The sequence below is a fragment of the Serinus canaria genome, chromosome 2 (genome assembly GCF_022539315.1).
Source record: "Serinus canaria isolate serCan28SL12 chromosome 2, serCan2020, whole genome shotgun sequence".
NCBI classification, from domain to species: Eukaryota; Metazoa; Chordata; class Aves; order Passeriformes; family Fringillidae; genus Serinus; species Serinus canaria.
The window spans coordinates 114,010,336-114,037,543 of NC_066315.1; the positions used below are offsets into that span (position 1 = coordinate 114,010,336).

General features: G+C 40.8%; 1 protein-coding gene across 6 annotated transcripts in view; it reads left to right on the forward strand.

Moving 5' to 3' along the window:
* Positions 1–27,208, forward strand: part of FAM110B (family with sequence similarity 110 member B) — a 111,175-nt gene that overhangs the window by 63,909 nt on the left and 20,058 nt on the right. The gene's annotated exons all lie outside the window — the stretch shown is intronic.

The following is a 27,208-nucleotide window of genomic DNA, read 5'->3' on the forward strand; positions in this document are numbered from 1 at the left end:
CATTCCTCTGACAAACAGCGAAATTTTCCAGTAAAACTTTGGTGTTTTAAGGAAGACAGTTGTGAAGCAAAGGGGTGTAACATGAGAGGGATGATGATGATGATGATGATCCTTTAAGGGTGGAGAGCAGGAATGCTCTCAGTGTAGTCATTACTGAAAATAACTGTAAGTTTTACATGACCCCATCAGTTCCCACACTATAAAAACAACCAGGTGTGTGAATTGTTTTAGCAGTTGGCATGCCATCTATTAAGTCATAAGTTCTACAGTTGGTATTTCAAATTATTTCCTATAAATGATGTCTTACGTGTGAGGATTATGTTCAAGTGATTGCAGCTTGAAATTGGCTGGTGTCTCATGCATTTTTATCACCAAAATACAATGTTCTCGTTGGCAGTAGCTTAGTTTTGGTACTTGATTTATTTTCAAGCACCTTACTTTTACAAGTCGTGTATTGTTTTTTGGCAGAAAGGCAGCTGCTTGGCATTCAGAGCCACTAGTTTGCAGTAACAGTTGTTGATTCTGGTCTTTATTGGTTTTTCTTTCCAATTAAGATGCAGCTGTTATGACTTCTGGAGTGAGGGAGGATTATTTTATCTAATGATGTAAATGGAAAATTATTAAAGTAAGGATCTGTCCTTCAAAACAGCTGGGAAAAGACCAGGTTGTGAGGCCTCAATGTTTAGTGAGAAGTACCCCGGCTGTGATTTTTGTGACAAACTGAGTAAAAAGATCTGGTGTTTCTTTTCTCATGTAAATGGAAGGGAATTAATGATTTGGAGAAGATTATCCTAAAGGATTTTTCACACCGCATCTTTTACAACATAATAGGGGAATGTACAATTGCTAATGCCTTTGAACTTGTTTTTTTTTGTGACTTTGGAGCACTTGCAGATATAGCACTTTTGTATTTTTTAGGGAATAAAAATAAGATTGTGGTATTTTTAACTTTTTTTGCTCAGGTATGTGTTCTGTGTTGTATATGAAAAATCCCTGAGCCACCTTTTGTTTTAGCTATAGCCTAAAAGCTGTAATCAGCAGAAGAGGAAGCTACACACACAAATCATTGCAATGTCCTGTAGACTGGACAATTCTGTCAAACAAGCCATTTAAAGTTAGGAAGTCAAGCAGGCTGAAGGGGAACAATGATATGAGCTTTATGTGTAATTTCACTTTGGTGCCTCATTCATGCATATTGGTTTTTTGAAAAGACTGTGGTACACCCCTTCCCCAAACTCCACCCATGCAGCAGAGAGTCACTCCTACCAAATAAGCTCATCCACACTGGAAATCAAATGTCTATACTGTTGCACTGTATAGACATACACAGAGAGATTGTGTGTATGGATATATGCCACTACACACACACATATACTATATTTTGAGTGTTGTTCTCCTTTATATCTTCCAGATGTGATTTTTTTTGGGGGGGAAGCTGGAGGTGGAGTGGGATGGGAATCCCATGGTACTCTCTCCTTTACCGTTGCTTCATGGAGCAAAGGAAGATGAGGAGCAATTGTGGGCTCTTATAAGTCCTCTTGGAAAGATTTGCATAGTGTCTTTGGACACTGTTTCTTCCTTTTTCTCCAGCTTTCTGAAAGGAATATAAATTATATCAAGTTGTTTAAGTAATTTAATCAAATATGCTTAGGCATTACCTTTTAACTATAAATGGCACTATCATACAGTAGAATAAAAACTAGTCAGACAGACCAAAAGCAGGAAGATGGATATTTGATATATTCTCACACTAATAAAGGGAGTAAACATTCTTATTAATTTTCATAACAAAAGTGTGTGTAACTTGATGAATTATTGAACTGAGAGATCAACTAAGAATGTCAGTGCTATTGGCAAGTGATATTGTAAACCAATACATGAAGCTTTTATTGACACAACCATCAATCAATGACTTTTATTTTCCTCTTTCATTTCAACACAACAAGAGTCAGAAATAAGTTCATATAATCTTAATATTTTTTTAATTTGTCTTTTTATAGACAGCAAGACCACAGGAATGCCCCAAGGAGGTTGTTACAGTAGTCTCATGTTACAAAAAATACACAATTAGATACTCTCTCTTAATAGAAAATATCCAAAAACAAGTCTTCAGGATTTTCATTCAAATACTTGATGCTGTTTGCATAAAGACCATTGCATGAAGAATTGCTGGATGGATGTGGCTCCTTGTCCACATGGGATCCTGTAGTGACTTTTGTTGGTGAGGGTTGGCTGTACAGAGAGCATTTATGGTGATGGCTTTCTTTTGGAGATACAAAGAAAGTCATGTGTTTAACAAATTTGTGTGAATGTAGGACAGACACTCTGGTCTGTGTGGATGTGATGACCGTGAAGATGATGTCTTTTGAACACTGAACTTTACATGAGAATGTTTTTAACTTGAGTATTCTCAGTTTGAAGATTGTCTGATCAAGGATGGCAGGTTGACTTTTAGGGCATCCAGTGCCATTTAACATGCCCCAGGGTATCAGAGGCAGCACGTTAGGCAGGATCCTGGTGTGTAAGGAGCTCTGAGGGTGAGATGTTGCTGTGTTTTAAATAGTGTTGTGACAAGAAAAGAATGTCTTCTGTTGGAGAGCAGTCTGCAAAAGTAAAGCCAGAGGTGGGGTGTTAAACTTAAACCTTTGTTTGCCTAGGAACTGAAACTATGACTACCCTTAGCAAGTCCTGAGAACTGATTTTTTTTGCTGGTGGTGGTGATACTATTTCTGTTATTCATTCCTGCTTGATAAACAAAACAAATTCTTAACAATATTGTAAAAACTTGTAGGAATAGTAAAAATAATCATAAAGTTAAAAGAACCAAATACAACAAAAACAAACAAAAGCCCCAATAAAACCCCAACCCCCCAAAAAGCAAGAGTTTTTATAACTTGCTTGGTCACTAACTCATTTATAGTGGCTGTATAAAAAGTGGTCCATTTTGGTAGTACATTGTGTTACCATGGTAACATTGACATACTAATTTAGAAACCCTTCAGGCTAGCTTTGAGAACACGAACATTGCACTAGGATACCAAAACATGGAAAGACCTATTGTGAAAGTAACTGCTAAATGTTTAGGATGAGCCGTTTAGATACATGTGGACTTTTTTCCTCAAAAAAAATTTCTGTTAGGATCCACGTTTGCTTATACTGTTAAAAATATCTGAACCAGATTTATCTTAATGGTTTTACTATGTTTCTTATTAAATGCTTTTGTTTTCTTCTTGGAATTGGACCTTGGGGGTCCCATTGTGAAGGCCATGTTAGGTGCAGCTCCCTTGTCCCCCAGCTGCAGGGGGCTGTTATTAGGGGTACTTGCTTCATTCTCTTGGTACGTGGACTGTAAATTGCATTTTGAGTCCTGGGTGTTAACAGGTCCTGCAGTCATCTTACTTGTGTGTGATCACTGATTTTTTCCAGTGGCATTGAATTATGTCAGCTGGACCAGTGAGTTTGCTGCCATTTAACTGCATATTTGAAAAAGAATAGTTCTGTTGAAGTGCTACGTAACTCGTACTAAAAATAGTCAATTTATAAACAACCAAAAAAGTTGCCAAAAGTAGGGATCATGCCTGTTACACTTCCTCTAGTGGGTGACTTCCTATGTGGTAGAGAAATGTGTAGGCTCAGTGCCTTGAACCTGTGCTCATAACACCCTCAAAGGCTGCCATGAGCTCTTGTTTCTGGCTGAGGCTGGCAGAACCTGGAGTTATGTGGGATTAGCAAGGCCTGAACATGCCTGGGGTGCTGCTAAGCTGTGGTCTTTTTCATTACAGGGGATTTTTGGCAACAATTCTTCACTCAGAGTAGAAAGTACCATGCTTTTTCTGTTTCATATCAACATATACATGCACACAACTGCACTTGTGACTTCTTTACCTAACTCAGTTAAGTTAAGCAAAACCAATCTTAGCATGAGAAATAAGCATTATTTATTAAATCTCAGTTGAACTGATTCTGCAGTCTAACTAAAGAAGACTTTTTCCTGAAAATAAGTGACAAAAAGATTAGAATATCAAGAAAAGAGTTAAAACAGAATTGGCTCAACAGTAACCTCCTTTAGCAAGTCTGCTTTGTGGCAATTTGCTGTACTTCTTGATTCATCATAATTTCTTAAATCCCTTTTTGGGAGTGGAGGTAGGTTTTAGTCTTAATATTTAAGTGATACTAAATTGTCAGATCTGGAAATCAACAGGTAGGATTAGGTTGTAACACCAGCTTGGGCAAAATGAGGGTGTTCTGGATTCTGAGCTTTTATTTAAAAAAAAAATAAGCAGGAAAAAATGAAAGGTAATTTGAGCCCTTCTGGCCACATTCTCAGGAGTCTCTGTGCTACAGAGATGGTTCATGTGCCACACCAGCCCGAGAGGTGCTGACTCTGGAGCAGAACAGCAACAGCCTGTATCTGCTGTTCTCATCTGATCCTGCAGTGAGTGCTCCTGTGTGCAGGGCTCCTCTGCAGCTCCAGGGGGGAAACACCCCAAACCAAAACAAGGTGGTGCCGTGTTCGTGCCAGGATTTCAGGCTTTCCCATCATGATTAATGCTGTGCAGCTATGAATTTAGGAGGAGTAACCAGTGCTGTGAACAGGGCATGTCATATGTGTTTAACAAAGTAGTTAAAGTCAAGTTTTTTAAAGAAAAACTCAGCTAAGCTAACGGAAATCATGCATGTTTCTCACAGTTTAAATCTACTCACAGTTGAGCTCAGCTACAAATTATGCTTTTCCTCCCTGTCTTCCCTACCTCCTTTTGAGGAGATGACAATAATTTTTTCCTGGATCACTTCTTTATCTTGATTTTGCTGCCCCTCTACAAGCAGTTGCACCAGGGTTACCCAAGGGTTTTTCAGAGGAGAGAGAAAGGTCTTGCTGCCACACAAGAGGCAGGCAAAGCCGTGTTCCCAGTACAGTACAGATCCCAGCAGCCTTTTTCAGTTTCAGAGAGTGCCTGCAGCCATCCTCATCACCAAGCCTTTTCTCTTGGTAGCCTGTGCCTGCCCAGACACACATTCTTCAGCATCCTGGTGGTGAGCTGCTGGGCCAAAATGGTCTCATTTTAGGTCAGAGAGGTAACTTACCAGTGCAGGAATGGTACTTAAGGAAGCTGGTCTCAGACTGGGATGGGCTCCTGAGCAGATCTCAGGGTGAGCTTGAGGCACACATCCGTGGGACCCTTCCAAGGACACTGGTGCTGGAGGTAGCACGGAGAGGAGCACTGGTGGGGATGGAGTGGGTGGGGACCCAGCCTCTCCTCATCAGTATGAAAGGTAGATCATGTCTTAAGGCTAAGTTTGCATGCTGGGTAGAGTGCAAGCTGGAGCTGCTGAGACCACAGCTGTGTGTTCCAGCCTGGCTCTGCTCCCCCTTCCCTGCAGCCTCCTGGCCCAGCCAGAGGCCATGGCGCGGGGGAGCGCGTGGCGGCTCGTGCTGCTGAGTTATCCCAGCTGTGCTTCAGCTGCTCCCTTTCCCCTGCAAGAGTAAATAAATATTTAGAGTTTGAATTTCATTATCAAGCAAGAACAATTTCCTTTTTTCATGTGCTTTTTTCATGTGCTTTGCTCCTTAGAGCTTACTAGCAGCAGCAGCAATGACATTGAGGAATTATCTAGAGACAAAAAAAAAATTGTAAGTCTATCTGGATTTACCTACTAAAACCACATTTTGACAACAGTCATTTAGTTTAAGAATTTGTGTCCTGCTCGGACACCCTGTTTTGTTTGTCCAGTTCCATATCCCTTTGCTGCTAAATGGTTTTTTTGGATGTCTGAGAGGCTTTTTTCATCTCCAGTTGTTAGAAAATCAGTATCTAGAAAATCAGTATCTTATAGTTTTTCAAGCTTGAAATAGATCAGGGTGACTTTTTTTTTATAACCATTGATTAATTTCAGAGGGCTTGGGTGGGGGGTACAGTGGTGGTGGTTTCCTTCTTTTTTTTTTTCTTTCATTGTGTTGAGTCCTTGCGTTTGGTTTGGAGCTTTTTGTTGGGTTATGGTTTTGGTTTGGGAGGGTTTTGGGTTTTGGAGGGTTAGTTATTTTATTTGTTTGTCTTGTTTTGTTTTCTCTAAGTGTACTATTTGCCAGCTTGCCAGATGAGGAAAAAATGCAGGGAGGCAAAGCTGAATCCATCCAAGAGCAGCAGCCCCCCACTGCCATGCTGCAGTACAGAATGTGAGAGCAGAGCTGTTTTGTTTCTTTCCATGCCCCAAATCCAAACACCCACTTCCAGCACCCTGATGCAGGCTGTTTGTGGGCCAGTTTGTGGACTGGCAGTACAGGACAGCCCTGTCCTCTCATCATTCCTTCATCTGGAAGGAGATGTGGGTGCATCACCACCCGGCTCTTGAGTCTGTCCCTTCCACAAGGGTGGGGTGTTGTGCACAGTGGCACAGTGCTTGTGCCAGTGTCCTGTTCAACACTTAAGTTTTGTGCTAGGGCAATACAGACTGGCTGGATTTATAGGAAAGTGTTCCAGACTTCTTTTCCAAGCACATTGAATGGATATTTTTTTTTTTGTTGTATGCTCTTTTTCAAAAGCTGCATGCTTCCTCCCCACTCCAGGATTACTTTTGTTTGGTTTATCCTACCTTCCCTGAACACCTTAGAAGTTGTTACTCCTTTGTGCACTCAGCAATGCTTCCCATCAGGAAAGAGATGGCTTGCAGGGCTGGTCATTCAATTTTTGTTCCCAGTTCCAAGCCTTTATTTGCCTATACATTAATATTTATTTGCCATGCCTGATGAGACTGGGCTTTGCTCCTGGTGTCAATGACACAAGTTGCACGTTTTCTCACAGTCTAGCAAAGGGATAGACAACAGAGCTGTTGTCACAACTGGAATTAACACACCATATGGTCCCTACATCACCTCTCTTTTCTGTATTTGTCTACTGCAGAAAAATTATTGAAAACAGTCGTCCCTTTCCAAACTCAAGTCTTCAAACTGTTTCTTTGTCTTCCTCAGCTTCCTGCATTTTGTTTGCAGAGGCACTGTTGTTGTTCTTAGACTAGCAAATAAAATCTCCTCAGGTGCTAAAAATAACCTAGCTGTAACTCTGTAAAGAATTATTTTCTGCAATTTCTTACTTTTTAAGCAGCAATGTTATTTAGCATTCCCAGTACGTGGACATCTCTGTCGTGTCTGTTTTTCTCTAATACAGCAATCTAATCTCTGATCCATGGGTCTGTTACTGTTGTCTTCTCCTCCATTTGCAGCTTCCCATTGCTTTATTAAAGAAGTCAGTCTAAGCTTATATAACTTTAATTCTGGGTTGTCTGTGTTTTTTCCTTCAAAATAAGTTCTATTTCATTTCTGCCAGTATTTTAGGACTTCCAGTCAAAATTACTTCAGCAAAATAATCTGATTGAGAGTGTGATAAAAAAGGATTTATCTCTGCATTTCTTTAGAAACTTTGTCCTGTTTTGTTTCTCCAAAAGGTTTAATTTTTGTCCTTTCTAAACTAAACTAATCATACAAAGAGGATTCAGATGCTGTATGAATGACATTCAAATTATGAAGAGCTGAAAATACATGTCTGGACAAATACTCAAAGTTCAAAAGAACCTAAAGAGGTCAGAAACATAAAACAACACACGAAACTGCAATTAACTTTACAGAAGTGTATCCCAAGTGAAACTATTGCATGTTGTGGAGAGACTTCAAAAAGGGTAATGCCATAAAATACTTGGGAATAATACCAGGAAGGGCCTGAAATACAGTAGGAGGGAGCCTCACAATGGCTGGCCATATAAAAATGCCTGACTGCAGGGGAGAGTAGTGGCTCTGAAGGTTTGAGTCTCACCCCACTGACATTGGATCCCTGTTGATGTCGGTTGGCATTGCATCCAACTCTGTTTCTCCTGTGTGGACACCTCACCTAGGCAGTCAGCTGTAGATGCTTTATACCTTGGGGGATGCTGTCAACAAAATTTGAAGTATTTCAGGAGAGAAAAGAGCAAATGTGGGAAATAAAATTGAGAGTGAAATAAAATCGAAGTACAAAAGAAACTTTCAATATAGGTGATTTTATGAGAATCAGGAATTAACAGAGAAAAACGTAAAATGTAGATGCATATATCCAGAGAATGGTCTGCTACAGAAACTAGGAAAAGGCTCTACCCTGTGTGGTTTCTAGTTCTAGGTCTTACAAGCCATTAGCTAAGAGGTGGTAGAAAATAATCTTCAATTGGTAGGACTGGAGAAAATATCAGTCCCTTTTCCTAATGTCTACAATTCCTTATTGCTTATTAGTGTTATTATTAGGTTTGGAGAAAAGATCAGTCCCTTTTCCTAGTGTCTATAATTCCTAATTGCTTATTAGTCTTTTTGATGTGTTAAAGTTATAAGAACAGTGCCTGTCTCTGATTCTCCTGCAAATCTTCCACCAGTTAAAAAAAAAAAAAAATGTACCTTGTGAATGAACTTTGCTGTTTCTCTAAAAACCTGTTAACTAAATTAGGCAATATGAACTTTACTTATTATGACAGATCTGCTTTCTGTTGTCATAATACAGAGATGATACTGACTTTTCTTCCTTTTATAATTTCATTCTCAGCTCTTCCATGTAACCTATCTCCATCTACATAAAGTGTGGGGGTTTCTTTCCCCTAAGTTGGATCTATTCTGGCATACCTTCTTGTTCTATTCTTTAAAGCTGAGAATCAAATAATTGTTTAGGTTGGAAAGGACATACAGTGTCACCAAGTTCAACCCTTCACCCAGCACTGCCAAGACCACCATTCAATCATGTCCCTAAGCACCACATCTCCACGTGTTTTACATAACTCCACTGAACCCTTTCCGTGGGCAGACTGTTCCAGTGCTTTCCATGAAAAATTTTTTCCTAGTGTCCAATCTCAACCATGGCACAGCTTGAGGCCATTTGCTCCTATTGCTTGTTACCTGGGAGAAGAGACTGACCCCACCTCACTACAAGATCCTTGTAGCGTAGAGAGGGATAAGGTCTCCCCTGAGCCTTCTTTTGTCCAGGATGAACAGCCCCAGCTCCCTCAGCTGCTCCTTATAATACTTGTGCTCCACACCCTTCACCAGCTCCTTTGCCCTTCTCTGGACATGTCTTTCAGTGTCTTTCTTGTAGTGAAAAGCCCTAAAACTGGACACAGGATTCAAGATTCAGCCTCACTAGTGCCAAGTACAGGAGATCACTGTTCTAGTCTTGCTGGCCACACTATTTCATCCTAAAGCATCAGTAAACATGGGTAAAACATCAGTAACCCATGCATTTATCCAAAACTCATTAAAACAATGTTCCTCCTCCTACTAGAGCCTGTCCAGATTGGTCTGCCCCTTTTGCAGTGCCCACTGACAAGCTTGGCTGCTTTATTTGCTGGTGAGTATTCAGTAGGTGTTGCTTCTCTGGTTGAGATCCCTCTGTTAATCTTTGTCTAAGCCTGTAGCCACTGGGCAAAGTTCCTTCCAGGTTACCTTCCTTTGGACTGCTCATGCTGCTTGTGCTTGAGGATGTCCACAGGGGTGTGTTGCAGTTTTGAACCAGTAGGATAAGAGTTAAAGGCAAGCTAAAATATCTCATATTGCTGTCCATTAAGCTTTTCCCCTTTGGATTCATGTGTAGTTAAACACCACAGTTGTGCAGGAGCCATTCTTCTGTATAAACAGTTGTTGTGTAATAAAGTACTGGAATGCTCTTCCCAGGGAGGTGGTAGAATCACCATCCCTGGTTGTTTTTAAAAAAAGACTGGACATGGCACTTGGTGCTATAGTCTAGTTGAAGTGTTAGGGCACAGGTTGGACTCGATGATCTTAGAGGTCTCTTCCAGCCTCGTTATTCTGTGATTCTGTGCTGTGCAAAGTGTCTAATTTTTTTTTTATGAACTACAGGAGAATAAACACAAATGTTAAGTCCAACAACTAGAAAGCAGTTTGAGTAGGTGTTGTTACAAAGGTGCAGTTGCAGCTTGCCCTGCCTCCTGCTCCAGCCTTCCAGTGAATAGCAGAGCCCCAAGGGAAGAGAGTTCGGGATTTCTCCCTTTCACCTTCCACTACCATGGGACCTGGCTGCAATTCCCACCTTCCTGCAGCAAGCAGCTACTTCCTCAAGGAGTTTTACTGTCTTGCATGTGGCGGGGTTGGCTCATTTGCAGCAAGGTGGGCACTCTGCTGGTCTGAAAGCCCCAGTGCCCGAGGTGCTGCATTTACCATCAGTGGGCTCTGGCCTCGGCGCCAGCTCCCCCAGCATTTGTCAGTGCTGAGTCGAGGCACTGGCACAGCAGCCAGCAGCCTCCAGCAGAGATAATTCTTACCGTGTGTGCTGCTGGCTCAGCTCCCCCTTGCCTCACATGGTGACAATTTCTGCCTGCCATCAGTCCCCGCTTTGGATCCCAGTCTTGCAGGTGGCAAACACGGCCAAAGGATGTGTGTCTGTGCAGTTTAAATCTGTGGCCTTCTGTCTCCATCAGCAAACTTTGGGGGAGTGAACTCTTCTTCCCAATCAGTTTGCCCCTTTCCTAGCATATTTAGCATTCAGTATCTCCCATGCTGACCTTGTTCTTTAAATTGCATTGGGACTTGTCTTGTTCGAGACGCAGGTCAGCAGGAGAACAGTCAAGTGTGTAAAAACACACTGTCACTGTTCACTGGGGTCAGAGCAGCACAAGTGACCTAAATTTGAAATGCTCCGTGGCTGATCCAGCATCCTCAGGCTGCAGCCTGTCTGTCTGCTGCAGCTGCAGACCAAGAAGTGATTTTTTTGTTCAGAAGCAAGATTTCCACCAATTTTCTAAAATTTGGAGTTTGGAAATCTGGGGCAAAATGGAGGGGAAAAGAGAAAGCAAGAGAGAAAGAAGTGCAGAAAAAGACAAGTTGTAATGGAGAAGCTTGAGTGAAACACAACGTTTTGGTCATACAGTGGGGTGTGTTTTGGCAGTTCAATTTGTTAATTTTCTAGAATAGGCATGAAATCGCTGTATTTATGTATATAGGAGTTAATAATAACTTACAAAAGCAACACATTAGCTTTTTTTGGGTGGGAGGAGAAAGCAAAAGCTGCCTGAAGGCGAAACATTTCTAATTCCCTTTTTAAATTTCTTTTTTTTTTTTTTTTTTTTGTTGTTTTTTTTTGGTTTTTTTGTTTTTTTTTGTTTTTTGTTTTTTTTTTTTTGAGAGAGCTTCCTTTTTCATTGTGTGCACTGCTGTTGCCCACACTGGTGCTGGAGGAGAGCATCTGTGCAGTCTGCATAAATTGATTCAGAGGGTGACCGACTGTGCTTGGTGCTTCCTTCAGGTCACGGCTGCCACGGTTTGCCACGGTCTTTTATGTGCCTGCATGAGCACGGGCAAACACATCCAAGACATGGGAGGAGTTTGAGGAGTGCTTGGCATCAGCCCCCACACACGCCAGCTGTGGTGCCTGCTCACAGAAGAACAGAGCTCAGGAAAAGCCAGGGAGGTTTTCCTCTGTGAGGTGAAGCTTGTAGGAGCACGCCTTGCATTGCTTTTGCTGGTAAAAGCAGATTCGTTTTCGTTGGTTTGCTTCTAGGCCACTAAATGCTCCTGACTTCTTTCCTGACCCCCAGTGATGGCACCAGGATCACAGGAAGAGAATCCTGTCGTTCCCTCTTGGGCAAGGGACAAACCCTAGGTCAGTGGTGATGACCCAGGAGTACTTTCAACAACTAATGTGAAAAATTTGGGGGTTTTTGGTAGGGGTTTTGAACACAACAGGAGAGAGGGTTTGTGGTGGATCCCCTCCCAACCCTTTTATTCCTTAATTATGAGAAGTTTCTAAATGATTGTGCTGGTTGAACTATGCAGAGGAAAACAGCAGCATTCCTGCAGGGGCTTGCAAGAATTTATACTGGCTTTTCGCTGACGCCTATTTTTATATCAGAGATGGCAAAAACATACTGACATATCTAGTCTATCTGCTTGTGAATATATTTCATTTCCATATGCATCCAGCCTTGCAGTGTGTTTGATAAGTTGGGTTACTTGTTTTAGCTCATCTGTGCTTCTCCCTTCCCCTGGAGCTAATCCAGAAAATGTCTTGAAAGAGAAGGTTCTGTGGGGGGGAGAAGGAGATTTAATTTGCATCATGAGGAAAATACGAAGAGTTTTCACAAGATGTGATGACTATATTTGATATTCTGTAGCTTTTGTTAGTCTAGAAGTGATTTTTTTCTCTCTCTGAATCTGAGTGATCTGGGGGTATGGTGATCATCTATTCTTCTTTTTCTTCAGTGTTTTAATTTAGGCTGCCCAGGGCAGTGGTGGGATCACCATTCCTGGTAGCATGGTGTGTAGATGTGGCACATGGAGATGTGGCTCAGTGATAAACATGGTGGTGCTGGGTTAAAGGTTGGCTCAATGATCTTAGAGGCCTTTTCCAACCTTAATGATTCTATAATCCTAATTATCTCTAAAGGTTTTAAGCTTTCTCCTGCAACACTGGTATTAATGGTGACATTTGACATTTCAGTTACTTGTTTTCTGCTGCTGATGAATGAAAGCATGTAACTGAGTTCAAGTGTGGGAAAAGAGGCAGTTTTATAAGGATTAGTAAGGTAATGTAAAAAAATTCATGATCTGATATAGAAGTTTTCACTATCAGCATGGTACATGTTTATCTTTTCAGTGCATGCATGACATCACATGAAAAAGGTGCAACATTGATAGAACGTGTTGCATCACTGTGAAAATGCAGTACTTTCAGATTTATTTAGCAATTTTGTGTGGCTTTTACTCCAAGTTATTGTGTTTTTATGTACTTCAAGAGAAATGCTCGTATGTATGCGTGTAGTTTTGCATATTTACTGACATAAATTTCTTCAGAAAGAGCAGTAGTTGTTTACTTTGTGAACTGTGGAAATTAGGTAAATGTTCATACTCGATAAATTTTATTTTTAGCTACTGAGAAGAAAAAAAAAAAGATTCACCTAAAGACTGTGCCCAAAAATCAGAATACTTTATGTTTGTGTTGAAGTCCTGGAGCGTTTACAAGAAACTAAGAGAATCTAAGAAGAAGGAATATGCAGTTCTTTAGTTTAAAAACTGCCCAAATTGGTGGTTTTGGCAGATATTTCTTGTTGACTATTGCCTTCCATACGTTCTACAAGATAAAGCTTAAAAACCTGATTTTTTGATCTATCTACTCATTCATTTTTATCTTATCCTTTTGCTTTTATCCATGTATTTTAATCCAGAAGTCATAATTAAATTCAGGCTTTCAAAACAGTTCACAAAATCAGCAATTTAATGCATGGTTTGTCACTTTTACTTTTGTAACAGCTGTAAGATAAATAAAATAATGAGATATATACAGCACAAGGTCAGGCAGTTTTTGTGATAGCAGCTTTTCATATAAGATTACAGCTAAAAAAGAGGGGAAGTGCTAAGTTACATAATTCACTAAAGTTTGACACTTAGAATTTGTGTTATAACAGCACTTCATAGGCTATAGATGGGGCTGTTTCAAGTTCTGTTGTAAATCTGACTTTACAAGCCTTTAATGTTCTGTAGGCTAATAAAAATCACTCTAGGATTGAATGTGTGAAATTAAAAAAATTGGTGTTTTTAATATTTTTTAATGCTCAGGCTATTTTGTCATCTTTGTTTTTTGCCAAGATTGCATTTTTCTTGGATTTTTGAATAAATCTTAAAGCTTACCTTCATGTCTGAGGGAAGAGGGGCAAGAAAGAAAAGGAAAAAAATAAAAAGGCACTCCAAAAATAGAAGTCTTGCATTTGCACAGTAAAGTTTAAGGTATCAGTGTGAGCTTTTGGCACTGGAGAAAAGGGCATAAATACTGAGCATGAATTATAGTGTAATAATAAGTGCTAGCATTTTCACATGGTTGAAGTATAAGCCTTCCAGGAGCTACAGAGGATAATCTGTAAGCCCCAGAAATTCAGCTTTTCTGGAAGACTACCCTTGTGCACTGCACATGTCTCCTTATTTAAAACATCTGGGGTGCTGAGGAGGAGAGGAAATTGTCTGACCTGAAATTTTGAGGGTTTATGTAGCTTTTTGCATGATATCGTTTGAAGGATTCACCTGCTTGGCAAATACTATGAAAATGCCAACAGTTAGGAGGCGTGATTAAAAATATCCATTGCAATTCCACATAGGCAGCAGTGGCTCACAGGAGGAGTTAGCCCTCAGCCAGACGTGCTGCACTTTGCTATTTAGGCAGTCTTGGTGAGAGGCAGTGCAGGGCTGCCATAGCAACCTGCCCCAGAAACCTCGCTCCCTTCCCTTGGTGGTAGTGATGTGAGAGCAGTGAAAGCTTTAGGTCAGGAATACTGTGTTAACATTTCCCTCAATCCCCATGCTACTTTGTCAGTTATGCCAGTTGTATTCAGTGTTGGAGTTGTTGCTTCTGGCTGCCTTGTCTAATCTGGAAGGAGAGGACTGTCACATGCAAGAGTGACACCAGCCCAACCATGACCTGCAAGGCTTTCCATGGCCTCATTTCCATGGGGGAAGGAAATCCATGCAAGAACATAAACTTAGGGCCAGGAGGGGCCTGGGAGGAAACACCTACAAATTTCTCACATCCCTACTCCTTTCCCTGTGTCCATGGGCTTCAAGTCATTCGTTTCCTCAGTGAGTATGGTAAGCTTTCATCAGTGTTTGGTGACAGTAGTGTGCTACCCTCTTCACCACGCTGTGGTGTCCCAGGTATCTCTGGCATTGCTGTTCCAGCTAGTTTCCATGCACAGGGCATGTTGCATTTTGTTGCTGTGGGGTGAAGGAGAGAGAACTGGGGAAGCTGTTGACTCTGCCCACCACATAAACTGTGCTGCAGAGACCCAAGGGAGCCCCAGCAGCCTCAAAGCCTGCAGCACACAGTGTATGCTTTGGGCAAGGGCACGCTGCTGTTTGGTCTGTAATTCAGCCACTGGGAGGGACCCCGTGGGCTGGGCTGTGCTCTTTGGGCTGGCAGAGATAACCAGGCTTGCTTTGCACAGGTGCCCAAGAGACCTGCCAGGGATAAAAGGGGAAATCAGTGTAGGAGAAAAGCAGCTCCAAAAGATAGCATGTCCTTTCACCTTGGTCCCTGGTGAGGTGGCCAGCTGCCAGCTCCTTCCAGACAGCTTCAACGTGGGCTTAAATGAAGTTTAAGACTGCTGGCTATCTGACATTGTTCATTGTTCTGGACAGGCAATTGCAGAAATTAAGTTTTCATGTATGGGGGTAGGAATGTATTGCCTTCATTCTGCATATGTAAGAAGCTATGGTCCACAGCTTTCCTCACAGTTAGGCAAGAAAGCAGCTTTTCATTATGTTAGACGCTTGCTTCAGGGTAGAGAGGGAGAGATTGAAAATTTAGGGGAGTTGTAAAACTGTCTCCCTCAGATATACTCTGTGGTAAAAAAACAAAGGCTTTTTATTAGTATTATTTTTCCTATAGCTAGATCTTCCCTTGAACACATTTGTGTGCTGTATTCTTTACTCATGTTTTCTGACTTGGGCTTAAAACTTCCAGGCAGCTGGGGGCTTCCTTTCCCTAGTTCTTGTCCACAAGGAATTACTGGACAGGAGGAGAGAGAAGTTCCTGCAAGAAGTAAGGCAAGGACAGGAGCTTCAGGTAAGCATGTCAGAACTCTTCCTAGAGAAAGAGGATTAAGGCTCTTTGGTGCTATGGGTGCTTTATTTGCCTCAATTTGCATCCTTTGAATTCATGTCATACTGAAGTCATGCTCTATCATGACAATTGTTCAAGTGCCCAATATTTTGAGCACGTACTATAGCAAAATCCTTTTAAAATTATAATACCTGGTTGGAGTATATCTGATTGTGTGTTAGAACTGTTAGACGTAGGAGGTTTTGTTTTAGGAAGTGTAAAATAATGTGCCTGCAGGCAGCTGTGCAGCTTTGGTGTGAGGAGGACTGTGCTGGATGGTTTCAGAGGTATAAAACAAAAAAAAAGTGCACTCATTTTAACCCTTGGTGCCTACTCTAGTTCCATTTCAAAGCATGGAATCTCTTACTTTATGCAGTTTCTATTCCTAGTGAGGGTTTAGTTAAGGGACAGAAGCACAGACAAGTCTGAGCACAGATCAGTTGTTTGCTTTGCTTTTATGTGCTTTGGTGTCAGCAGTGCATGGTGAGTTGGCAGCACAGCAAGTCCTGTGATAAGAGTGAATGTCTGGGCCTTAGACTGTCCCTGTGCTCCACCTTGAAATCTTCTGGGTATCTCCTGCTCTGAATGGGGTTGAACATTTCATGAGGGGTGTGTTCTTACAGATAGTGAGAAAGCATCTGAGCAGTTCTTCTTGAGAGGTGCTGATTTGAAGGGAAGGGAGGGAGGCAGAAGCTGCTCTGTGTGGCACTTGCTCTGTGGTGCAAGTGGCTGCTTGTGGCTACCACCTCTGCCAGTGTTGTGGAGGTCCCAGGACAGATAAAGCCAGGTTTAGGCACGCACCTTTTTTTAATTACATAACCCTTTGGGGGTGGCTTTGTATTCTCATCTACTACCAGATCAGAAAACAGGAGTAGTCTTACTAAGCCTTTTGCCTCATGTTTGTTGAGGTTGTGGAAGCACACAGCAAGAGTTTTGTATTATGTAGAAAGTGAGTTCTTCCTTGGAGATCTGCTTATTTTTACTTTTGAGTGTGTGTAGATTGAACTGAAGATCATGTATTCACACAGTTGTGCTATTTAAGTTAATGTGGGGTGACTCAGTGTGTATTCACTGCTGCGGAGCCCACAGCGACTGCGACAGAATATTTTATTGTCTGAAGACAATGCTAATAATGATAGCATTAAAACAGCGTTGGAATTTCACAAGACAATATTCTGTTCCCAGAACTGCCAGGGGACAAAGAGATTTGCCATTGTCACACAGGGGAACAGGAGCTGGCCTGCAGTGCAAACAGTGCCCTCCGCTTCCGCTGGGCTGGGCTGGAGTGTCCTGCCCCTCTCTGCTCCTGCTTCCAGGAACCTGCTCCAGAGTTTGTCACAGCTGTGAGCACCTCTGCAAAGCAAGCACTGCAGCAATTGGCTCTGCTGAGAGCTGTTGTAACACAGCCCCTTCCCAGGATGATCTTTCTCTAAGCTGCTTTCATCCAACAGGTGAGCTATCTTGGCCAGCTGAAAGGGCTGGAAGGGGCAGGCACTTCTTTGTCTGCCTCCCACCTATCGCTGCTCTGGTGCTTGGTCCCACCAGGTGTGCAGTTTGCTGAAGGAGAATTTGGGATAGGTGTAGTGTTTTGCAGGTAATACATTGTGGCTGCTGTGGCATTCCCATAAGTCATAAAGCAGTGATTCAGAAGTGATGCAGTTTATATTGGTTGTGCATTTCTTTGTGGAGGGATTGTAGATGAAACCAATGCGCCTGTGGTGACAAACAGAGGGCAGCTGTGCTGGCTTTGTAGCTGAAGTATAGGTTATAAGTGCAAATAAGGTGTTCATTATGAAGCATTACATATATATTATTAATCCTTAGCACCACCTCTTATTGTGTAAAAACAATAACAGTTTCCTTATCAAAAGAGTTGTTAATAATGCTTGGATCCTGAAAGCAAAGATGCAGAGGTGGAAGCTGTATGAATTTATTCTTTCATAGGAAATATTTGAAGTAAAACATTTCTACTCTCATAAGTACTCCTTTGCAGCAGGTTCCTGGTTTGCTGGTGTAATGAATTGGATAATGACAGCATAGACAATAAGATGAGAAAATTAACTGAAGAAGAGACTGTTGGCAGTGCAGAGACACTGCCTGGAAACCTCACCTACCGTAAACCACATTTGTAGTATCATGGCTTGCATCCAGTGTGGACAGCATCTGCAATCTGCAGTGCAAAGCCGTTTATAGGCTCACTGGTGAGCACAAAGTTTGCTCTCTGCGTTAGTAACTAGCAGATAAGAATCTGTCTTGCACTGAGCATCCCTAAGATGAGAATCCACTGACTACTTGCTTCTTTAATGACTCCCAGCATTTCCCAGGAGCCATGTGACAAAGTACCAGAGGGCTGGGCTTTGATTTCAGTAGCTTCATTATGGAGTTGTGCTTATCTCTTAAAATGGATCCTTTCAAAATGTAGTTTGTGTTTGGGGATAGTGAAGAAAAAGAGCTGATTTAAGGAAATTTGAATGGGGGAAGTGTCACATGTTTTGCAGGGTTGAGATTCCAGGCATCCTTGCTGTGAAAAATGGGAGTTTAATTACCCAGGTTTTGTGTGGGTTTGCTGAGTTGCTTTAGTTTGTTTGTCCTCTGTCAGTCTCTCTAATAATACTATTGTTTACTTTCACTAAACAGAAAAAATTAATTCAGTGATCTCTGTTGCTCAGTGTCTGCCGACAATACTGGTACTGAGTTGTATCACTGCAAATATTGGTGTGTTCTTGCCTGTACTGTTGGCAGAAGCAGTGGGGAGAGTCAAACAGCCTAACTCAATATTACTTCCATGTCTTCTATATTTTTTTTACAAAATCATTGCATGGTTCTGCCTCAACATGGTCTTCTGTGAGCTACAAGGACCAGATGACATCATCATTGAACTAGCTAATTCAGTCCATGTGTGTTACGTACCATAAAACTTTATGGAGTACTTTCAGCAGTTTCCCTGCCTAATACATGTTTTGGGGCATCAGAACATCTCCTTTGATTAGACAGTTTCTAAATAGCAGCACTTGTTATACTGGTCCCAGTATATCATGTGTGTCCCTGTGTATCCCTGCATATCTGTATCACCAACACAGGGAATTTGGGGCATGTTTTCAGCATGACAACCAGACTTGCACAGAATGGCACAGCCCATCAGCCCTCTGTTTAGCCTCTACTCACAGTTAAACACTGGCATTAGCAGCTTTTTATCCTTCTCACACCCTTTCCTGGACTGATTCCTTAATGCCGTACACAAAGCAGTCCTGCACAGCGCTGCCTGTTAAGTCGCTGCCTTGCTGAATAAATTACAGGTGCCTGCTGCTAAAAAGGAAGAGATGATGCTTTTCTTTCTCTGTGTGGTTCTTGTTCTCTTCCTCATGTTTTCTTAATTTTCTCGAGTCATCCTGTTTTGTTTGCTGTTGGCAAGTAAATCACCGAGAGATGCAAAAAGCAAAAGAGCAGAGGAAATGCTCAGTGCATACTAAGAGGCAAATATTCCAGTCTTTCAAGCATGGAGAAATGGAAAGAGGAGGATATAGATGGTGATGAATTTAAACATGTACTTATTTATTATTCTGTCTTCCATGTCTGGATCATCTGCTGCTGAGGAGATGGTGAGACAAAGAAACACTTGATTTTTGGTATCACTGCAATGACGCGGCAAGATGAGATCAGATAATCGTATAGGTTGGAGGGGACTTGCAGAACTCACTTAGTCCGTCCTGCTGACCAACCTGAATCCCATCTGATCAGGTTGCTTAAGGCCATGCACAGGACACTTTTCATTATCTCCAAGGATGAAAGTCCAGCAGACTCTCTGGACTTTTGTTTCAGTGATTCACCTCCCTGAAAATAAAAAGTTTTCTTCCCCGTATAAGGCTGTAATATCCCATGTTACAGCTCTGGCTGATGCTCCCCTTCTTCCCTGTGTACCTTTGAGGACAGTCTATGTCCCCTCCCATCAGGCAGGTGGTGGGTAGATCTCCCTGTAGCCCTCTCTTTTCATGACTGAGCAAACACAGTGCCCTCACCCTCTCCTCCTATGCTCCAGCTCCTCACCTGGCTCTGGCACTGGGCAGCCTGTGCTGCTCCTGGCCTCATGGCTACAGGAAAAACTATTTTCTGTGCTGCATCCCATGAGTACCCTGAGACTGGTTTCTCTTTTCATGTCAACTGACCTTAATTTCTTTCCTTTTTCAACCTTTTTGCATGACATCTCCAACACAGTAGCATTTTCAAGCAATAGCATTCATCACAGTTTGGTATGAAGTCACCAAACTCTAGGTATGATAGTAGAAAAGAAAAAAGCAACTGTTAAGTCTTAGCTCAGATGTTTTTATCTCTCATCATGTTTATTTTTACAACTATACCCATCCAGCAAGACTTGATCCTGACTTTTTTTCTTGAAGAACTTCAAATGTGTTGTCCACTGTGAAATTAAATATTCTGCAGTCAAATGCAAACATCCAACCCCAAAAGGCAGATGCTAGTCCAGGTCCAGTATCTATGTGTAAGTCATATTATGTTAGCAAATGAAGTGGAAAAATGGCTCTTAAATAGTTTCTTCTGCTGCTTCCCTATTTTTTTTATATTAGGTTGCCCCTGGTATTTTAAGAGTTTCTATCCATTTGCTGTATATTCTCACAGCAAATCCAAACACAGTTTAGCAGGGCGAAGAACATTTGGAGACTGGCTCAGTGCCCAGAGCCTGCTTTTAACCTCTGCAAAGGCCCTTGTCTTTCTCAGCAACACTGAGCGTGGTGTAGATATCCAACATTTTCTAGCTATGGGAGAAAAAAGAAAATTTCAAGATAGAATTTCTGAATCTTAGTGAATCAGGTGTAACAAATACTGGCCTAAAAGAAGACATCAGATTGTAAAGATCCTAAGAAGCAGGATCAGGCATGCTCAAACACTCAGGTTAATGAGCAGAGAGCTATGGCATTTGATGAATCCTCATGTAATTTTTAAAGATATCTGCCATCTCCCAGCTGAAAATTCACACAGAGTTATTCTGTATCTATATTCTAAAAATGTTGTAACCATTAAATATTGTCTAATATATGTATAAATTCTGCATGGCTAATTGAGACTTTGGACGATTCATTTTCTTCTTACAAGTATATTTGAGAATTCCTCTAGAGTAATCCACCGACTCATCAAGGAACTATTGAGTATAAGCTAAAGCAAATAGTATGTCAAGAGATTGACAACTTGATTTTATGTTGTTATTTCTCACTGACTGAAGAAATTGGATCTGTCTCTCCATCCCTAAAATAAAGTAATCCCAACACAATATTGAAGCACTCCTGAAGAGCTGTGGCTCATTCCATGATGCTCCTCTTGGAACTTGAAATAATGTACATCCCTTTATAAGGTGCATGAATAAAATATTAGACAGGTAGAGTTTGTGACCTGTTTAAAAGTTATGTGCATGATCTCCTTGGCTGAACTGAGCAATCATCTGGAGTGGGGGATATCTTTACGTACAACAAACCTTATCTGAGTTTTTGGTTTTGATTCCTTTAGTGAAAGGGTCATTTATGAATATGTGCTCTTTTGATATGGGGCTGAGCTTAAAATAGCTAGACATCCAAAAACTTAATATGCAGAGTGAAATTTAATTAGGCAACTGCATAAAATCAAAGGGATTCTTTTGTAGACAGGAAGCAAGAATCCCCTTTTGGTACTTTCAGCACATATGCACCTAAGTCCTGTTTTCATCTCCCCCTCTTCAGCAAGAGGTGTTAATAATAGATGTGTATGATCTGCTGCCAAGGGTGATGGGCCAGGGATGTGAGGAGGAATGGACTATATTCCTTCCCCTTGCATTGTGCCTTCTTCATGTAGCAAAAGTGCACAAAGGCTAATATTTCAAAAGGCAGTCTTCAACTTTGTACATTCCAATTTGCTAAATTTGGTCTCCTCAGACACCAAGCACCTCTTTCATGGTCACAGTTTGACTTTTGGATGCTAAGTACCTCTTGAAAGTATACACAGAATTTCTGAATTTAGGTTTAATTAAGCATTTCCATGACAGATACAAGCCTAGCTTTTTCAGTGTCTGAATTCATCTTTCTTTTTTTGGTAAAAATTATGAAAAAAGTATATCTGTTTCTAAAAACCTTTTTGTATCTATAATGTGGAAAAACTGTTGGGAAAGATAGTAAGCTTCAAATGTGCTTCAGTTACATCTCTCCAACTTAAGTTGGAGAGATGTAACTGAAGTTTTTTCAAAACCTGCTTTTCTTTTTTGGTAGATTAGGCAATACCGAATAAAATTATATTTGTTAAAAAGTCTGTTCAATGTTAACTCTCAGAATGAGAGGCTACCTGCAATATTTGTGAACCATAAATATGTGAGACTCATTAAAAAAAAAAAAGCCAACAAAACTCAGAATCACAGAATGAACTAGGTTGGAAAAGACCTTTGAGATCAACACAAAAACACCCCATGGAATTGAAGAAACAGAGGATTCCATTAAGGGAAACACCAGGTACAATTTCTGAGCAAGATCACTGACACATCCAAATATGAATATTTCATATAAACCATCCCACTTTTTAAATCACCTTTTGCTGGCAGTTACCAAAGCCAGCAAAATCTCCCTAATGTTTCATTCAGGCAAAGGTGGTGATTAATTGAATTTCATTCTCTTAAACGTTTCCATTTCTTTTTTGTGGCTGTGTCACTGCCTTGATTGTTTGAAGTTTGTTTTGTTTTGTTTTTCCCCTCTATTACTTTTTTTTTTCCCAAAAAAAGTAGTGAGATCAATATTTTTGCAAAGGAAGATGTTTAGGAGGTGTTTTAATTTTTTTTTTCTTTTTTTTTTACTCAAGGGAAACATGTTGGAAGTAAGCTTTTCTGTGTTGTGCAACTTGTGGTTCCCTCCCACCTCCTTGTGTATTCGATGCACTGTGTGTTCCTCAGCAGAGCATGGGCAGCAGCTTCCAGCTCTTCTCTCTCCACTCATTTACAGCTTGGGCACAGAGCATTCCTCTCTGTGTGTCTGCACATGTTGGTGTGTGGTATCCTAATTAAGATTTGTTGTTATCCAGGTAGTTAAAATAAAGTTTCATGGGTGGTTTTCACTTTTCCTGTTGTGGTATTTCTATTATTTTAGTGTTCAAGGACAAGACTTCTCTGAATCTGTATGAAGGCAAAAAGCAGAGCAGCTACAGAAAGTATATTTAGGTATAAATTTTTTAGCTTTTCATAAGATGCATTTAGTTGGCATGATGTTGCCTATCTGAAAATTGTTTTATAATAATTTTGTCCCATTTTTCTTTCATTTTAGATTCCATCAGCAAGGCAAAACAGTCTTTGCTTTAATTACTCTTCATTAAGATTCATATCTCTGAGATTAAACTGAGATAAGCTTTGGCAATTCTCAGGTTGTGGTTGTCTAAAGAGGAGACAGGCTGAGGAATAAAACTTCCTGTTCTCCAGCAAGTAAAAATAGGAAAAATCAGCTACAATCCCTGAATCCTCACTACAGTGCCTGCATGTTTACCCCAGGCACGGGGCACACCATGCTTCTGAGTTAAGAGATGCTGAAGAAGATACATCCTTGACAATGCCTTTGAGAATTTGTTATGTGTCCCTCTGCTGATAATATCCAGGGACAGATGTCTCTTCCATTCTTCAGATGATTCTCAAATAAGAAATCCAGATGTTAGGCTGGCCTCTTTCTCCGTTTTAAAATCCTCACTGGGCTCTTGCTTACATGGCAAACACTTTGGTCATTCCTTCCTTTGGGATTTTTAAATTTTGAATATGCAGTGCCAGTCACAGGACTCTGAGATTTGTTTTTCTCACATCGTGGGTGCTTTTTATTGTAAGAATATTCATCTGGCAAGGGACCAGCTAAAGGGATCACTGGTGGAACAAGGTGGAGTTTTCTGCAGTTTTGTATGTTATGTTCACATTTCAGTGACTCTTAGTTCTAGAGGTCTCAACTTCACTGTGAAGATACTATTAAAAGAGTCTTCTAAATGTGTTGTATTACTGGAGTGGCCTGGCACCACAAATGGCAGGAGAGTTTCTCTCCTGCCAGTACCCAGCCTGTGTGTGGCTGTCCCCCAGTCAGTCAGTCTGTCTTGAAAAGGAGCATCACTCCTGCCTGAAGGATTTGCACATCCTTTTGCTTACCAAATGGTCAAAACAATACATTTCTAAAAAATGGTAAAAAATTTTTAGAATTTATCTAGTTACAGACTTAACTTTAGATGCACAGATCTCCTCATATTGGTTGTTAAAATTTTCCACTTGACCTTGATTTCAGCAGCAGATCAGAGATTTCCTGTTGAAATTAGGATAATGAGCCATTTCAGTATGCCAGCTACCCAGCCATTGTGGACTGTTTTTCTAGGCATTCCAGGAGGATTTTTTTGGAAAGAAATTTGAATGAGTGTGGGATTTTATGGGGAAAAAAGCTACAGAGAAATGTCAGTTCAGAGGAGAAAGTGGTAGCTCACACCCAGATAATTAAAGTTAACATTTTTTTACAGTCTGAGTCTAGTCCTGGGTTTCTTATCTTGGTTTGATATGGATGCTCTCTGTCTAGGTGAGGCATTTTCTGCCCTTACAGAGGAGATTAAATCTTAGCTGAAGTTCATAAGGGAAACCAGCTTTGTGTATGCCACTCAGTGTCATGATTTTTGTGATTTTGAGAAGTCTGATATTGCTGTCCTTACGTTGTTTTGGACCTCAGATGGTTTCTTTTTTATTTGGTTCTTCTTTCTATTTCTTTTCTCTCTCTCTCTCTCTTTTTTTTCCCCTCCAAAGAAAACTGAAAAGATAAGGACAGTTGCTTTAAATATTCACGTTGAGGCCATTTGTGCCTGTCTGGCAGGAACCAGTGACCAATCAGTTCTTTGCACATATCTCAGCCCCTGTGTGTTTGGCACTACATCAGCATATCTATTATTGATTTTTAAGAGAAGCACTGTGGGGGCACCTAATGTTCCTAAGAGGAAGTATTGCAGAGATCAGTCTTTCCTGTTGGAAAGGAAAGGAGTGAACCAGGCTGGATGGGGCCTTGAGCCAACTTGGTCCAGTGGAGAGTGTCCCTGGCCATGGTGGGGTGTTGGAACCAAATCATCTTTGAGGTCCCTTCAAACCCAAGTGCTTCTCTGATTCTATGGGACAAATCTGCTTGCACAAGCCTTGTTAAGTTACTTAAGGGAAAAAAAAAAGATCTAAGAAAGATTGTCAGTGAGGAAGGAATGGAATGGTGTCTGCACACCATGGCAGCTGTGCCCTGCTGTGCCTGCCTGCAGGAAGCAGGTCTGTCCATCACCAGGAAGAAGCACTGAGTTCTCAATGGTAACAAATATTTTCAAACTCTACTGTGCATCCAGTGCAAAGCTGTGCAGCAACATATCCTGCTGTATTTTCATCTGAGTCATACAACTGCAGAAGAAATTAAATCCTGGGCCTCCAGATCCAGGAAGAAGGATTAAAAAGCACCTAAGAATTAACTATAGTAGTTGTCAGACATAAGTTGCCTTCTTGGAGGCCTAGCATTTGGTATTGGTTTATCACAGGAGGGTTGGTTCTTCCAATGCAGGGCTGGCCTTGTATTCTACTGCAAATTCCATGGGATAAGCAGAGTTTGTTTATTTCTTGTCTATTTATCATCTTCCTTTCATGTTTTCATCGAAAAAAACAAGTGCATGTAACTTGTGGTGGCCTTTCTGGGTTCTTCTGCATTGGAACTGGGCCATACAGGGAGGTAGCTGGAGTAACCAAAATTTGGTGACAGGGGTCTGGCATGGTGCTTGCTAAACACATAAGAATTGCACTTGCATGAGTAATTAGAATTTGAAAAATATTCATGTGAGACCTCTTATGCTAAACAGTATATTAAATTGGGAAAGGAGGATCTGGTGCTTTTAGCTATCCTGATAAGTCCTTGCTCATAAATTCTACTGAAATTTATGCTATATTCTTAATTTTCTCTACTTTTTCTTGCAGTTCTATGTTAATGTTTAAAAATACTCACTGTGGTGTATGTGACCCTTCTCAACTGTGTTAAGGGTGCTGTATTGATTAAGAGATATGTCTGAGATGTGTTGCTGAAGGGCACTATTTTGGACTGATAAAGTGCAACTGGACATCTATTACCACAACAGTTCATCTGCTCAAACAGGGCAATTGTACATAGTTCTGCCTTGGGCTGCTCATCCTGCATCTACCAGTGCTGCCTGTCTGAGGATTTGCTGTCCTGCTGGCAAAGACATGAGTCCTCACAGAGGGTTGTCCACACTGCTGCTGCACAGTCCCATGCATGAGAAAGAATATTGTGTGTTATGCTGAAGGACTTACACAGTCTGTAACTTAGTTCAGAACTTGGTCTGCCTCCATTACTCTGTAAGCTTTACCCATTGACAGTTTTGTCAGTGCACACTGCTGTTGCAGATGCTAAATAAAATCGTTGGGGTTTTGTTTTGTGGCATAAATGATGAAACCAGTCGTGCACTGAAAGCTCCACAGAACATTTATCTGTTTGAGTTTTGTATGTATATCTTCTTCAGTCATTTCTGTCCTGGGTCCAGAGCCAAGCTCAGTGAAGCCTGTGTGGTGTGTGCTTTCCTAGTGGTTTCACAATTTAATGGAGACCCTCTTGGGAAATCCTTGAGACCTAGAGCAGTATGTTTATTGTGACACCAGAGGATTCCAGCAACTCGCTGTACAATAACTACTCCAGTATTAATACTTCCACTTTTTATTACTGTGACCTCTTTACAACACTTAGAAGATAAAATAGGCCACACAATCTTAACATAGTGTTCACTGGTGCTCACTAAACAGCAATGTATTTCACAGTTCACACTGACATTCATATCATAAATGTGTCTGTTTGAGTTACTACTATTGGAATAAACCACATGGATGTTAGTCATTATGTCTATATACTTGCATCATTTGGAAAGTAAAAGTGTATTCTTGTTGGTACCAGAAGATGAGAACTCTTTTGTGCATGCACTTATGTGGTACCTGTGTACTGGAGCTCTCTTGAAAGCCATTATGATAGTGGGTCTTCCTTAGCTTGGCATTTGTCCCCTTCTGCTGGCTGTCACCAGCCTCACAGCAGAGAGGAAAGCTGCTTCTCCCCTTCCTCCATCACTGCCTTTTTTCCACATAAAAAGATGTATAGAAAACTGCATCCCACAGCAGAGGTGGTTTCCTACCTAAGAAATACACTGAGTTATTTTTCCCTTACTATTGCATACACAAATGCTTAATTACAGGAAAATTATCTCAAAATTTTAAAATTATGTTCTTTTCTGTCAGTCTATGTATTGTGAGGATATTTGCAATCATTTTTAGCAGGTGACACAAAATATAAAGATTTGGGTTTTTTTCTGTGTGGACTTTAATAACTGGTTTAAAACTCCAAAAAGTAGGTAATAAGTTTGTGTAGAAAAAAAGGTGTTGCATATGAAATGAAAGATGTATTGATTGACTAGATGGGAGTAGTGTTTTGTAAATACAATACTGCCATGGTTTTAAAAAGCACTGTCTAAAATAAATGTTTTAGAAAAGGGAAAGAGATTACAAAAAAAAGGCAAAATTTTTACATATAGATGCATAAAAATTAAAGAGTAGATTT